The following is an 18,108-nucleotide window of genomic DNA, read 5'->3' as shown; positions in this document are numbered from 1 at the left end:
TTTATATGTATATAAAGTGATAATACAATACCCTTTGTCTTTTCAGCAACATATAGGTGTACTGAACTATAATATACTATAATATACTATAATTGCGTGATACTGGTATATTTTTGTTATTGGTGTTTAATTATGTTTTCGAATACTTTCTGACCCATCTTTTCGTTCTAAAGCACATTTTTTCTGTGATTTTATACTGGTTGAACATTTGCCTATTTTGTAAAAGGGAATAGTACAATTGCAACCACATTGTATATAAAATATTTTTATTACAAGGCAGTCAATAATCAAGTGTAATCCTAACCTAATGGTTGTTCACAAAACACCGTAATTTTATAACGCAATGATCACTTGTGAAATTCCAACATTATATTAGCCTTATAATTGTACATGTTTCTGATGGACAATATTATTCCCGAGACGTGATACATTTTTTCGGCTTTCCATGAACGTATGCTTGTTGCAGCGTTGTGTGTTGTGTGCAATTCACTGTTCAGGTGACCCCGACTGACTTTGCAGTTTTTTTTTTGTATGGAGGGTGTGCTTTATATCGTGCCCCACTAGGCTTGCCAGATTTGATTCGTTGGTTTGAATCATTTACCAAAAACATGTTTCTGTGTTTTTCCGTGTCTTGTTTTGTGTTCACTTTTGCCTCGTGTGAAGAATTGCGTTATATATTGAAATGATATATTATGATTACATTTTCGTAATTTTCTATATGATGTATGATAATTACTAATTTTCCAGTCAGAAAGGTTGTCAACAAGCTTCCATTATCTTATGATATTGAACAAAATAGAAAATAAAATAATTGAATAGTACTCGAATCGTGTGGGCTATACATGGTTTTATTATATCAATATATATGATAATATTAGATACATTTGTTAACGGAAGTCGCACAGTCAAGACACTGGTTGTATTTGTTTTATTTCATAAATATATATGTTAGCATGTATTGTAATATGGAAATATTACTATAGTTTATTATTATGTAGTGTAACTTGTTGGAATAAAATGTTGCCTAAATAATCCGAGTTACAATTCTTAGTGTGCTTGGCTCAGAGGAAATATCTATATTGCTTTTATACTTATAACAAAAGCAACTATATCTCAAAAAGTAAGTGATTTTATTTTAAAATTGGTTAACATTAACATATCTTCCATGATATATTACACGATATTTTTGAAGTTGGTAGATTTTTATGACCCGAATAGCGACCCAATTAAAAAAAATACGATATTATTATGCAATTTAAAGCCTCATGCCTCAAGATCTGCCATGTCACGCTATTAAATGGTGTACGATTTTGAGGTTCATCCACTGGACTTGAATCATGTTAAATTTATCCTTATCGGTGATCAGATCTGGACATGTGTGTCCAGACTTTTAAGTAGAATGTAAACAAAGCCAAGGTCACTTGTAACTGCTTGCCCTTATCATTGCAAGACTCTGTTCTGCTGAAACAGCAGAGGTATTTCGAACCTTATAACACGTTTTTTGTTTATTACAAATCGCAAACAACATGATACTAACGATACAATTGTGGCATTGATCGCCATATAAATGAAACTGCGATAGTTTCCCAACCAAGGACATTGATATGAATAAACGAATTGGCAGAACAATAGTGACCAAGGGTGGTTTACTTATCTGCGTATGCATGTTGTAATCTCATATCTAACATATTATTGCATATGCATTATGAATATACCGTAGTTGCTATGGGAACACGCGTCATAAAGATTAGTTAGACTTGCGAGTATATCGTGTTATCACGCCGTACGAATGTCGTTGATAAATGGGGAAATACAAATATTACAAAGAAATTATCAGTCAAAAATGACACAATCTAATACACGCAATCACATATGTATTTAAGTTAAAATATTTCAGCTCAAAGATATATTAGGAGACGTCTATACAAATCGCATATCTCATTTTTCATATGTGACAGTACATTTGGAAATATAGTAAATAATATTATTTGTTCTATATACAGGTATTATCAAATATTACAGTCCGTGTTACGTTTGCGTTTACTCATTGTTCCTTATTCTGTGAATCGCAACTTAACAGTGCGCGAACTACACCACGTCATTAGTTTAATACATTACCGATATAACTCGGTAATGAATTGGACAAGTCCAATACATATGTTTCTGTATGAATTCCATTTCAATAAAATGTCACTAAACACTCCATATCAAAATTATATAATATTGTCAGACAGTGAAGTTGCGATTCAACGGAAACAGCGCCATCTATTTATGACGGTTGTAATCATTTCGATAAAAAAACAAGCAAACTAAAGCAGGTTTTATAATAATTTCATATTGATAATATTATGTAAGAAAGTACCCGATGATATAAAAATAAACACGAATGTTGTAATTAAAAAAAAAATAATTACTCAAAAAAGAACTAGTGTCTAAGGTAATGGCAGATATCTTCATGAATTGGTTTATTATATTATATTTTAATGATGACGCAGCTGGGTTCCATTGTCGTGTCAGGTATCATTGAGAATAAATGATCGGTTATAGGTATTTACTTAATAAAGTTTTGGGGTGAGCACTCACTAATACATCTATCGTGAACTTGGCTGTATCAGACTGCGCTCTGTTTCAAGTTGGGACTCGATGTTGTTTTGAGTACGTTAGCCAAGAAATAGAAATAGCTGTGTTAGGTTCTCAAAGTTTTGGTTTTACCAACTTTCACCTTCCAAGGGTGCTTTTTAAACACACTTGCTGAAATGTCGTGAATGGAGGTATTTTTCTTGTGATAAAAATAGAAATTAGGAGCAAAGTAATTACGAGACATGCACCTCAATATTTATACATGTTGACAATAGTACCGTGGCTAGTGTGGCTAGAACCTGCGACATTACAAACTCAGTCAAACCCGCGCTTTATACGTTACATATCATAAAAATAACTAGCGAAGTCAATACAGCGGTGATTATAGTTTAACTGCATTATTGCGTAGTTGTGGTGATCCGTCGACCATATCACCGTCTGTAGTATAAATTTATCCGCTGACATTCAAACCATCTCCCGTTTGTCAACCCGATCCTCTACGCCGCCCGTATAACACAATTCAGAGAAGCCTCCAAGGTGAGTTGTTCATTTCACACCTTAATTAATTGCACGCGAGGGTAAATTAGTTACGCTGTCAGTCATGATTGCGACCCCGATGATATTTAAACGGTTCGTTGCTTCCAGGACCTCAGTTGCTGCCACTAACTGCTAATGTATTCAACGTAAGGAGGACTTTTCGAAATGTGTAGTCACCCTTGTTCCTAGGTCTAAGGCATGTATGCCATATATACAAATATACAACCAAGAAACGAACAAGGGAGACAATGTTAAACACTCGCCATTGAAGTATATACATACAAGTCATGACTTGGTTAATGTCATTAACTTGTGCTTCACTTGCAAATTCGCCTCATTATTTAAGGTGTTAAATATTTTCATAAGCTACATCACTTGGCTTTAGAAAGTAGTTAGACTTCCCGTTGTATTGCTTGCTGTTAACTATTATCAGCATGTGATATTTCCGAATAACCCTAAAGCAAACATGTACTACACCGAATTCGAAATACTATTACGAAATCAGTATATTAATGTTTTATTTGTGTCTCAATGTTTCATTTCCGTGTTACAGTATCACACGTGCGACTACAAATAAAAAAATTCTCGTGCTAGCCTGTTTGGCTTGTTGGCACGAAAACCCTTTCAATTTTGTCAATATGAAATTGTCTCTGAAATTCCTATCCCAAGCGCATTCATATTTATATGACAGAACGTATTGAATCTTAAAAAAAAGATCTTTCCCTGAAAACATATTACTATTGTGGGAATAACTCATCGATTAAGCAGAATGCTCGGAATGCCATAACACATATGTCACATATAGTATCATAAATCATCTCAAAATGAATTGCCTTTGTATGACATATTTATATTGATGATATTTTAATTTAGAAATACATGTATTTCCATGGCAACGATCAAAACAGGCGTTCATTTTATTTCAAGGGAATATAGGTGATTTAATTTGTAGACGACCTACATAATAATGAAGAAGAAGCAGAGCAAAATGTTTAGTTACTATTTTAAAAGAATTGCCCCGAGGATTCTCCGATAGCGTGTAGTTACTTTTTTCACGTTTTTTTTATAAATCACACATTTTCTTATATTTTACCCATAATACTCCGATCCGTGTGTATCCGTCCAACAATTCATTAATAAAATATTTGTATGCGACTGACGTTGATAAATCGCATCGTCATCTGTCGATGTTTGTTTCATCTTAGGAGTGCAAATAGAAGATAAAATTCAATATGTGACTCAGACAAAGCACAGTGATTGTGGACAAAGCTATTTAACTGATCTGACAGAGACATACATTTCAAGATCATACAACAGACGAGTGTAAATGATGTTTAAGGGATAACAAATACATTTGATAGATTCATCCACGACACGTCACTATACCCAATTCTGTTGTGTGTAACCGTCAGAATAAATCTCAATCAGCGTATTCTATTTTTTGTGTTTCATACAAAATGCCTTGGTTGGCAGTTTGTTCACAAATATCAACGATCTAGGGTCTCTGTGTAACGACCATCCTCAGCACTGATCGTCACGAGTGTAAATATTTGTTGATTTCCGTACTAGATTGTACTACTACTATCTGTACTACTGTCTGCATATTTATGGGGATGAATACGGGAGGAAAATACGCAATGCAGAAATCTTCTTTTTTTTGCAACTTATGTTAATCATGGAAGTTACTAAGTATAATATGCAGTTATAGTAATGTTGGTACAGAAGACTCTCGGTATGGTTGTGTGTACATTGTAACGCAGGAGAAAACGTTTCGTTAATTCAAACTGATTCCATGTATGTCTTTCAAGAAGACAGATAAGGGAATACTGACGCGGTGACAATTAGTTTCGCAATGTCTTTAATGTGGATGGATGAGAAACTGTGTATGCATCACCACACTTGAACTTTAACATGCGAGCCATGTTTTTGTGTATTCAGACAAAACGACGCATGGGGTCACTACAGGTTGGATTTCCTCTTCAAGGCACGTCGCGCCGTATTATACTCAGTGCCGTCAGTTGGCAGTAATAATGAGCTTAAAGTACGAAATGCTTTCCAGATACGCATCGCAGCACAAATGACATTGATGTATTACATGTTAATGTCATGAGATGATCGCGCACTTTTTGCGCATTCGTTATTACGTTTGTTGATTGATTGATTAGTCCATAGCGTGACGCGTGACTCAATTGTTAAAAGACGGTGGTCGTCGCGCAGCGCGTGTTCGAATTTCATGTACACGCTTTGTGTACGCCGCTATGAGTCCCATAACAAGAGGGCGTGGCCCGACGACCACCTCCCTTGAAGTTTGATCGAGATTATCAGTATCGCACGCAAAAGGGGTTCATATCGTTTACATTTAAAGCATTCAATAAGAGTTATTTTACCCGACCTAACCAAGCTTCGAATCAAACGAAAATGTACATGACACTTAGTGTAGGGGACGGTGAGTTTAACATTACGGAAACAAGCTCTACGATAATCCTCTGTACAATACACATTGCCTAACAGGTTTTTTGATAAACTTTTATTGATATTAAATCCCCCCAAATAGTATCGTTGTATTAATAAGGAGACGTTATTCAATAAATGTATTGACAGCCCTGGATGATGATACTATTAAATGTTCGTTAATGAGGGGGAGGGGGGTCAATTGATAATGAGATGTGTTTCAACCAATGTGAAAGAATTCAAGTAAAACTTATTCGAAAATGGATTTATAATTCTTTCTTAGATTACAATTATTACGATTGTATTTCAGATTTGAAAGTATGTTAATTAATTGAAGATGCATCCAAATGTGATGTCGGCATACAATTTCCTGCACATAGACTATGGCATCATGTCGATAGATCGACACACTTTAAGTATTTCCCACCCTGACTAAAAGCGAGAGACAATGTAATCTAGAAAATAGGTAATTCGTGGTACGCAAAAATATTAGTACTTCAGGGGTGTTTTTTCTCTGAACAGCCTCTGCGTTTTTTTACCACCACAACAAAAACACGAACGTAATATTTATTTAATTTACACAACATATTTGCTTGAACAACGAGGGTAAATCCCACTTTTAAAAAATTGGAAGATTGTGATTGAAAAGGTGTGTCCTTAATTTACAACATCGTACAAAAAAATAGTTTATAGAATTATAAAGAAAATATATATCAATCTTCGATGAATAAGTAAGTAATGTAGAAAATGTCTGTATATGATTCATGGAATTGAACAAAGTAATGGCGATGGCCATCATCACGTGTTATGTTGTGCACCACGTGTTATGTTATATTGCATTTGCATATTGCAGCCGGATAGCATAGTATTACTTTGGGGATGCTGTTTTTCATAATCGATATCGTTTTGGGAATAATGCTGCGATAATTGCTATGTTGCCCATAACAATAACCTAATCTCATAGTGGTATGGACTGTAGAGCGTGAAAGGGAAATATATTGTGTGACAGGTATGTGTCTCGTAAGGGAATACTGATTCAAATACACGGTCGTGTTTTACTGGGATTCTGAAGTATTTTCTGTGCGCTTTATTCTCTAGGCTGGTTGATAGAATCACCACTTTGATACCGACAAATGATATAACTTGGAGCATTTAAAAACAACAACATTGAATACAATCATTCCCATGTTATGCTATTTATTATAAGTAATGCTGATTCAAGAAAAAAAAATCAGAACAAAATAACGAATAAGTGTGGAAATTCACCTTCAAATGTCATAAAAGCGTTATTGCATCTAACACACGTGTCTGATAATATACTAATGGCTTCTGTGTTATCTATACATGTAGTACGGAATCACATCTTTCTAGGATGTCGCGTGTACGTTATGGCAGAATAGTAATAGACGCTGATAACTTTCATCGCATGTGGTCGACTTTAATCTGATAACAATGACGTGAATTACAATCAATTACTACAACACCCAAGGCAGTAACGTTAAAGGTCAATTTCCCTTTGATATTCTGACGTCCTTTACTCCCTAAGTGCCCAAACTCTCATTAACACGGGCGTTGATACCACGCTTCTCTGAATTATTGATGCGATGATTTAGTCAAGAACGTTCATACCACCGGCGTTTAGATAGACAGGATCGGTACACGTTTTGATATTTCACAGCACTTAATTTAACAATGCCACTAATCAAAGTACTTCATGAACACAAAATTATCTATGACTCAGTGTTGACGTCTTCTACGGAGTAGCATTTACACGTATTATAACCACCGGGTTGAAATACAACCGTGTTATGCCAGTTAACCTATCCCGTACGTTGCGCCCCCTAGCGACGAACCGCTTCCGTGACGTGAACGGCTAAACAGGAAGGCCGAACCATTGAAAGCGACGACATTCGTTCGATCTGTAGTCAATGAAAAATGTTCTTTTTTAAGCTTTGTTATATACAAACGACTATACAATCATGAATACTGCTCACACCGTCTACGTCACAGTGACGTCACAGTAACCCTTCATCGCGTGAGGGCGTGACTTTCAGGAAAGGTGTATTTCATGGAATTTATACATCAAATTATTTGTTTTAGTATAACTAAAAAGAAAGCGTAATTTTTCATTTTCACGGCATTTCAGACTTATGACCTACTCCAGACATAAATTATAGCCATTGTACTAAATGAGGCGTAATAAATAACGGATGACGCGTTGCATGAAAAACTGGATTTTAAAGTCACCCAAGGACAATATGTGGAGAAAAGTGAATACACTACTCACACTGATAGCACGCTTCAAAGAAGATGCTACAAAACACCTTTGAATCTGCTCAGACAATATCAATATTCTTTATTGAAAGTACATACAAGTATTATGAAACAGCGGGATATCGGGCTTCCTGAGGCGGCTTTTTTTTCAAAAAAGTAATTTGCATTGCCAGAGTTAGATACAGACAGATGGTAGTTTTCCACGCTCACATAACGCTGAGATGCCATCTTTACTTAGTTCCCGGTCATTTCATTTCATTTTGATTTGTAATATTGTTCGCGCACGTTCGAATGAACGCTATGCAGCAGTTGGGTAAACGAACTTTTTTTTTACTGAATTTACTTAAACACGTTTTTGCACTTCATTGTACGGAGGATGATGAGTGTTTAGCGACGTCGATTCGAATAGTTTAATCGAAGAATATTATCACTCAATGTGAAAGCCATGTATATATAATGTGTATTGTTAGTGATTTCACTTGTAATTTTGTTTGCGATTTGCAGGTGATATATATACATATATACGCCGATCGGTATTAGCATTAGCGACACCGCATTAATTTTATCAAATTACTCTGAATAATAATAATCATAGTTTAATCACGATACGTATTATAAACTCATGAGGCGGCTACACACACACAATTGTTGAACTTCTCAATTCATCCACGGGGATATACACGTATTACACAACCCACAAGCCCGGCGTACTCTCCTGCCATCTCGGAACTTGGCTTGTGACCAAATAGTCGCGTTAGTATTCACGCAACATGTCGCATGCTGCAAATGCTATCTGAGAACACCCTTAAGGCACATCATTTTACATTACATTCAGTCCCGTCAGTCGGCAATAATAATGAGTCTAATTCCACGAAATGCCTAGGTAATCTTTTCTGATACGCATCCCAGCAGGAAACGAGGCGATGTTATTACATATTGATTTAAAGAATTGTATTCACGAGACATCACGACAGACCATTTGCGAAAAAGCTTGATATATGATATATCTACGTATATAGTATAAAATCAACTCTAATCTAACAAATCAAGCTTGTTCCTATAATTGACAGCTTATAAAAATAATTTATTTGATGATATTATAAACTATTTTCAAGATAGTTACTATAAATCACATATCAAATAACTAAATTAATTATTTATATAGCACAATATTAGTTTCTGTGCCGAAAAAAAATCATGCTTACAGCTGGCTTTGCCGAGAAACATTTCACCAACGATATGTACGGGCTTGCAGTCACCGTGCCACGTCGTGTTAAATATGGTTTCCATGCGACGTACACAACGCATGTGACGAAATATCATTGGTACGCCAGCAACTGTTTTAAGAGTTTTGTTGTAAATATATTAGTATGGCTTTTAGTATTCAAAATGTACAAGACGTTTGTCAAAGCAAGCGTTATACAATGCCGGAGAGCTCTTCTTTTACGAAAGAGCAGATATTGACAATGATGTTGAGATGCGATTACATTTCTTAAATGCCGAATCTCAAAGGATGTGAATTTTGAGGAGGCGAGAGACATTTTAAAATGAATGGCGGGGTAACCAATGCACAAATAAAGATATAAAAAACGAACGATTTTATTTGGAGGATTGACAGGCCATACAAGAGACAACGGTATATTGGCATACTGAGGTGTCGTTGACAGATTAATCTTTTAGAAAATGAGAAATACCAATCTAAATCCGAGATAATGTTCAGATAGGACAGACTATTCTGCAAGTGACATCGGCTTAACTTTTTGATAACGAAGTATCATCTTAATATGAGGTTTAAATCACACATATATAATATTTACTTGTATTCTGTGTATCATTTATATATGTTCATAAAACCAATCCTTTAAAGTTACACATAATTATGATAATATAATTTTATCAACAATTAATTCCCAGCAGAAACGGATAAAATAACAAATATGGGAGTAAACAGTACGAACGAACGTGTCTAATGACAGTGTCGCACTTCAACAATATGCCTAGTCGCGCCAACGGTGTGATTGGGGAGAGAATTTGATTAAAGGGGATTCGTAATTATTAAGACTCCTTATCTTGTTAATATATGTACACTATGTCCTTCTATGTTGGCGTAAAAACCTAGATCACCGATTAAAACATGTTATATTATAATGTATAATAAATTTCATTTTGATATATATACAAGTATCTGTAAAATGATACCATAGACGTTGCAGAAAATTGTATAATTATATGATTGACAACACAGGTTAACGTAAATGAATCTTTCGTTTTTATAGTCTCAATGTAACACAATCCCCAAATCACAATGGCCTGTCTATATATTCATTAGAATACCTAATAACGTCATTTTGCTCAAGGGGCTCGCCAGCAAAATAGGGGTTCGAATAAACATTGTTAGTAGATAGCTGCATGCCAAGTAAAAAACACATGGTATTATGTAAAGAAAACAAAATGAAGAATTCTGAGCTTTTTGCTAGTGCAGTCTACACTACAACTTTTTGTGAAATTCTTTCGTTTTTACGTAGAAAAATAAACATTTTACCAAATAAAATCACAAAGGTATTGTTCATACATGATTTGTTGTACACACTACATAGATTGTAATTTCATTCAACTTCTTTCAGTCATAATTCAAGGAAAATAAATTACAAAAAATTAGGAGAATATAGCGTTTTCTATAAAAATTCGTCTGTTATCGGTAATTATGAAAATTAGACTTGGTTTGCATATGGAATACACTTTATTATGAATTATTTTTAATACGTTTCAGATTTTTTTGCGTCAAAATCAGTTGTTCACTGATTTCGAAAAAGTTGTCATCGTAGTGTGAGTCGCATGTTGGCTGAGCAAAACGTGTTCACCACTGGCAATCATCGCCTGTTAGTGAAAACAGTAATACAAGGGATGTGTCCCACATAAACGACAGCGCTGCGTAATTATATCTCCACATACACAAGCCACGCTGTTCAATCTATCTGTATCCAAATTACCTAGTCGGGGGTCCTTTCAAGTGTTGAGATATACGAATTTTAAACTTTTAGAAATATGCGCAGTGTGGGTGTATATATAATTCATCAGAGCAGTGTAAAATACAGTTAAATACAGTTAAGTAAATATTTGTGGAAATCACTGTGCACAGTAAGCGGCTGCAACGCACGTTTATTAATGTATTATTACACTACTCTTCAGGAATATATACTCTACAATAACATTTTGAATTCCAGCTCTCCAGTGAATAGTATTATTGTGGAAAAAAAACGAGCTATCCATTTAGTGTGCACAGTAAGCCGCATCTGTCACTCACGCCTGTGAATGCACCGTTATACTGATCGACTTCAAATGATCATCTAATACAATATATATGAAAAACACAGCTCTCAATTGAAATAGAATTATTCTAGAAATAGAACGACCTATGATTTCCTTGTATCGGTAAGCTCATTTCACTGACGTCTGTAGATTCATCATTATACTGATGAGATGATGCAATAGACAAACTAATACAATCTTCGGAATGCAATCTCTCCAGTATTATTAAAAATATGGTCTCCTCTAGTGTCACAAACAGATCATTCAAATCAATGTACCGCTGATGTCTGCGATTCAGTCGGTGACATTTCCGACCTAATAATGGGTATATTCAGTTTGGCTTAATGTTTTTATGATTTTATTGAAATGTGGAAAAGAAACGCCACATTCTGTTCGTGTGATAACTGTTTTTGGTTCGATTACCAAGGTACCGCTTGTACGTTGCATTTCGCGGACAAGTCTTCTATTTGGCTATACTGATGGTATAGATGCTCAATGAACCTTATATACGATCCACTCTCTTGTTTCCATAATACCTCAATATGCTTCTTTCGGAAAAACATTGCATTACACAGCATCGACATACTAGGCTCAATATTTAATGAGAGACGCAGTAACATTTTTCTCGACCGTAATATTTGGTGAATTCTGAATACAGCTTTATTATTCGCGCGTGTTTTGTTTCCATGTTCACAATATTCATATATAAGCAGTTTGTAAAGTAGATCCTGTTTAAACAGTATATATTGTCAATTCTTTCACTTAAACACTAATCAATGAGATAGCAATGAGTGTAGCACGTGAAAAGCACAAAATTGTCTCGTCTCATGCATATGTAAATGTTTCAAACGCGATCGTCCATTGGTATCCCTGTGATTTAATGTATTAATCATTATTAATATTCCATTCAACGTAGTCCTTTTTTTTGGAGATTCTTACCTTCACCTTGTATGTAGATCGTGACATCCAGCGATGTTTGTAGCACATTACAGTTAACATTAGGGATTTAATTGAAGTTCATTAGTTCATCAAACATGATAATGAAGAGGTGTAATTGTCGATTAAAAAATCTGAAAATATGTTGTTAAATTATCACAATTTGACCAATTTCAAAGATAATAAAAAATAAAAAAAATACGCTGAAAAATATAACTGAACCTTTTGTTGAACACCTAGTATACTGCTATGATGTCCGTTATTGCGTTGTTTTCAGTATTTCAAAATACAGATGTTTATAAATAGCGTATGAAGATCGAAACCAATTTGACGAGTGTCAAAATCCTGTCATACTATGCTATTTTCTCTACCAAACATATGGCATGAACATATTGACCATGCTCCTCCAGGAACCCAATGCGTTATTAATATGCGTATCTAACCAAATATGAAACGTGCATTACAACAATTATTTAACGTACATTTTAAAGTTAAGGACAGGAATTGACATTAGCGTATCAAGCTACACTAATGTCCGGGAGCGGGGTCCGGGCTATTAGACAATTCTCCTAATAAGCGCGTCTATTGCATTGTTTTTTCCAAATGTTTTCCAATCTGCTTATTTCTTTTGTTGGTGGGACACGCCCGAAGAAAAGATTTTTTTCTTTTGTTTATAGTAACTAAGCAATATTTAGATATTATCTCACTATCAACGTGATATATCCATGCACAGAAAATAATAATTACTATGAGCAGAATAAATGTAACCAATAAACACAAATATAAATTACACGAGTCAGTAAACAAGGCTCAGGATAAAATGTCCATATGTAAGTTGAATTATGCATAATTTAAGACTGTAAAATCAATTGATATTTGAGTATAAAACAAGTCCATTCTTAGACGTTCGTTCGTAAATGGCCATCATCGTTAAACTTGAATGCAAATATAACGTTGTTTTTCAACTTTGCGTCGAGTTTGAATGTCAGTAACACAATAGCATGTCTCTCACAATGCAAGAAATCATTAGCTTCAACGCGATCGCTCATTGCCTACTCAATCATTTGACGACAGGGGACAGGCTAGTTCTCCATTTTGTCCCAAGTTTGTAATCACGTCCATTCTTTTCATCCACGTATATTGTGCATCACCGCGATACTTTTCTTTCGCAGGTTTGAGCTCGTGTTGTCCATTTATAAACCCAAATACACGCCGTACGTATATGCTATTTTTAAACATTATATTTGCGGGGTAACGTACATTTCATCACAAAAATTACGCCAGTCGAATCAATTTAAATAACGTTAGATCTAGGAACAGTTTTTGTAACATGCATTTATCGTATGCTATACAATGATCCATAATCAAATTATGACTTATATATTTATATATAATTTTAGTTCATGATCATAGTTTTAACGTATTTTATCAGCAGACGGTCTAAGTATATGATAACGTAAATTTCACTTAATCTTGGGACAGTGACATTTCTATTAATAAGATAAATGTATTTTATGATAACATAATAGATTGATCCATAATTTATTCAATGTTATATGTTTATTTTTAATACCCTATTACTCAATCTGACCGATGTTTTCAGTGTGGCCATTCATTGTACATCCTTTGAGAGTTGTGATATTGAGCAAGTATACGCTATACAAACAAGAACGCGTCGGGAAAGACACTCTGCCCAATGACCTACATGGAAATCGTTCACTGGCTACGTCGTGTTGGGAGTTCGATCATTTTGAGAAAAAGAAACTGCATGCCAAAAATTTAATTTGCAGATTCTATTAAAACGTCGATAAAAAACATATGGCGCCATGAATGTTATCGGCCTTTATTGGAAGTTTAGAACGAAATCCACGCGAGACTGTTTGACACACCTCTGAATCCCTTCAACAGTATAAGACCTAGATATGAATAGATGATTTGGGAGAAGCTGGGTATTCCACGTACTTCTAAACAAATGAAATCTCTGTCAGTATGGCATAACCTACTTTTGCAATTATATATGAGCATGCAGTTGAACACACCCTGTCATACAGTCGCTTCCTGGTTATAGATAGGCAGACACAGGAATTTCAGTACAGTCAGTGATTCAAAGCAGAACACGAATATTACTTTTAGGATTTCAAAAACAAATATTCATAATCAACACATTTTTGTCATGAGAACAGTATTTTTTATTGGCCAGAGTAATATGGACATTGTTCTTTATGGTCGATGAATTTCATAGATTTACGCATGTGTGCTGGTATTTTGGTACGTACAATAACAATCACTGCACATGCGTATTAGTGGTTTTGATTTTTCTCATCCAGCGAATATTGTGTGTCCTGCAAACGCGGGATTTTTAGTTAATGTTAACCCGATTTGGTCTACAGTATGAAGCATCGAACAACAATATTAAAACAAATATTTTCATCAATATTTAACATAATGCTGAAAAATTTACCTAGCACCCTTGAGTATTGCTTGCGTTAATTTTCAATAGAGTTGGTTATTTGTGTGTCGGATAGTGTTAGGTCAACTAATTGACCTCTACATGGTCTTCTATCACATTTTACATCACACTGACGTCTATGCACGACCTAGAATGACCCGTCTCGATCGACCGACAATTGAAAACTTGAAGACTGACAAGGGCATATATTTTGTTGGCTGTATATTATCATAAACATTTTACAATACATATTTCATAGATTTTAAATATTTTATAAGTTGATGTTCTTTCTAATCAGAATCGTTTCATATTTAATCAAACAATGCACATGTTTATAATAAACAAGCCATGCATGGCACAGTCCCAGTGCGTTATCAAATTTAAGATATATAGTTTTGTTTATAGTAAAATAGCTGGAATATAACCATGTCAGGAATACGAAAATGATAATTGTTTAACATTAAAAAGATTGACATTTGTATCTGATTGTAAAATGAGTATTGAAAGATATTGCTCTGGAACAGCATAAATTAAAACCAAATCAGCCATTTTGAATACATGTATATATCTATAACATGATGTACAACGAATATATACAATTTGAACATAATCAGTCAAAGCATGTCAGAGATATTGCTCTAGAAGCCCATAAATTAAAACAAAATGGTCACCAGTCAGCCATTTTGAATCCGATCTGAAAAAAATGACGTGCATCAGGAACCCGTTATGTCTAATTTATGTACTAAGTTTGAACAAAGTCCATCCATAAATGCCAGAAATGCTTGATATTTGATGATTTTTTTAGACAAAAAATGGCCATCATTCGGCCACTTTGAATAGGATTGTCAAACCAATATATCTGTATATCTATGACATGATGTATAATGAATATTACAAAGTTGAGCATAATCAGTCAAAGCAAGTCAGAGATATGGCACGAGAACCACATTCAACAAAACAAAATGGCCGCCAGTCGGCCATTTTGAATCTAATCTGAAAAACAAAATTATTTGCATCAAGCTCCCATAATGTGTAACGTATATACCGAATTTGAACAAAATCCATCTGTAAACAGCCGAGAAATGCCTGATTTTGATGATCTTTTAGCGCAAAATGGCCGCTATTCGGCCATCTTGAATCAGATCGTGACAGAAATTGATGTACATATGTATAATGTCATGTATGATGTATGTGTGAAGTTTTATTTTGATTCACAGGGCCGGACGCACGCACGAACACACGGAAGACCAAGGGTTAAAACATAAGTCCCCGTTTTCGGACTACGTCTCATTATGCACCCGGTTTGATTAGTATTGACTGATAAATATATACCACGGTTCATGCCCACCTGGTTCATCCCGAAGGCTTCACTCAAATGAAATTGTTGTAGAACTGTTTTCAGTTTCAATGTCATTATTTGTCTTAGTTGAGGTCGACTTTTTCATATAAAGCACCTATTTCCCATTCGCTGCACTGGCGATTGCATACTTTGAGGTATCCTCGTAATAGCCTTATTATTATACACCTTTTCCGTCCAAGGATACATCATGGGAATGCAAAAATCCAAAAAGTTTAGAACAGAATCAGCGAACTTCTTTGTTTAGAGTCCGGTCAAACCTCGTGGCAGCCATGTTTGTTTTTATTACTTCCATATTTGTAATTAGCATTTCCTAATATGGTAGTATGAAAATACCACGTAAAATACCGCAAAATTACGGCACGCTGTAACTTATGGCGTTACGGTGACAGATGTATAATAATAACTAGTATTATTATTAATTAGATTAAAATTGCTCGAGTGTAAAATAGAATAAAATTAATCGGGTATAAAATTATTGGAATGAATTGAGAACATCTAAAGTTATTTATGCGCTCGCCAGATAAAAATGTCAGCATGCCGTTGAAGTGACTGTAATGGCTTTCTCACGAACGTACCCCACCATCTTTCAGCACTCCCCGTCACTCATCTTCGAGCGTTCTCCGCGAGCATCTGCGTGGCACGCGTAGAACACTTACCATCATAACATAGAATGCGATAACGACGACGACGACGACGACGTTCAGTGGCGGCTTTACTGTACATTTTTGCTTGAAAGGAATATCCTAAACCTCGAAACGGCGTATCTTACTTAATACCTAGCTGACACATTATCTCTTTAATTTGGATGGCTAAAATTTCTTTAAAGCGCGGTGGTCATCGCGCATCGCGTATTCGAATTTCATGTAAATAAACAACGTATTTTGCAGGTGTTGTATGCGTCGCTATGAGTCCCATATCGAACAGAACGCGGCACGGCGACTGCCGCCCTTTAAGTCCTTCAAGTTTGTAAGAGAAAGTGACAATGCAGTGAAGAGTGCAGGGTGTCTTCACTCTACTATCAGTCCCAGGCAACAGTTACCGCAAGATGGCGCGTGACCCCTGTTACGCTGTGTCACGTGTCGCCTTACAAGCCGCTTGTTGCTAAAATAGCACTCAGTCGTCTTTTTAAACTAGTGTTTATACACGGAACTTTTTTTTAATTAAAGCGGCTTTTTAATCACATATTTTAGTGAAATATTGTTTAAGGAGTGAAATATTAATTTCATGCATAATTGAAACTTTGGAACGACAGAAATTAACACTTAATAACAATAATAACATTTGTTTTTGAAATAGCTTGAAATAGATCGTCTTTGAACGCGATGAAATCACGCGTAGAACGCCTTCCAAACCAGAAACTAGTAGCGTAAACTTATTGCAAATTTTGGGTCCAGTTTATTTCTACAATATTTCTAAGTTTCATTTTTCACGATTTATACTGTGTATAACAAATCGTCGTTCACTGCACTGCCGTTGTCATGGCCACTATTACTTTTATAGCTAGATCAAACAAACTAGGTTCTCTCTAAAATAAGGTATTCCAATTTCGATGTGTTTATACACAGTACAACTACGTACGGCGCACCGCACAGTAAAAGTGCGACAGTACATTCTGCATGGTGGGGGTTCTTTGAACACTCTAAGCTGATTTACGTGCAAAAGCAGAGGGGCGATGGGTACATTCGTGAAAATTGTTGGAATTTCGATCTTGCTAGCGGTGAAATGATCGATTTCTCAATTTATTTCAATAATGTTATATTTGATAACTGATACTTCTATAGTACACGCCGCTCAAAGCGGCTACTTGCATATCTTACCACATCTCATGATCACTGATTTTACGAATGCTATGATTAGTTGAGACTCGATCACATGACACTAAATAAAAATGGATATTACATAGTATATTGCCCGCCAAGTGGATATTACATGGGTATATCGCATGGATGACGTCACTGAAACTACTGCGCAACGATACTGCGCATAACAAATTGTCATTAACTACGCCGGTGTTGCCCCTACCGCTGTTGCTTTCGGCGCTGCTTTTGAAGGTTTTGAAATAACTTAAGCTATCAGAAATATAAAGCGAAAATGACAGAATGGATATTAAGTAAGACACTCCGTTTTGATGTTTGGTCTGTGCAATTGACATCATGGCTAACGCAAAATAAACCAATAACCCAAGACACTGGTTGTTTTTTTCACAATGTTT

General features: G+C 35.3%; 1 protein-coding gene across 1 annotated transcript in view; it reads left to right on the top strand.

Annotated features, from left to right (window-relative positions):
• Positions 1–3,043: 3,043 nt before the first annotated feature.
• The window catches only part of LOC102804438 (uncharacterized), a 67,291-nt gene continuing 52,226 nt past the window's right edge, over positions 3,044–18,108 (top strand). Inside the window, exon 1 of the mRNA XM_078007891.2 lies at positions 3,044–3,117. The gene's annotated coding sequence lies outside the window, so the exon portion shown is untranslated. The remainder of the gene's footprint in view (positions 3,118–18,108) is intronic.

This window comes from Saccoglossus kowalevskii, chromosome 19 (genome assembly GCF_978046115.1).
Source record: "Saccoglossus kowalevskii chromosome 19, keSacKowa6.1, whole genome shotgun sequence".
Taxonomy (NCBI): Eukaryota; Metazoa; Hemichordata; class Enteropneusta; family Harrimaniidae; genus Saccoglossus; species Saccoglossus kowalevskii.
The sequence above is the reverse complement of the archived record's forward strand: the minus strand, read 5'-3'. Positions and strand labels throughout refer to the sequence as shown.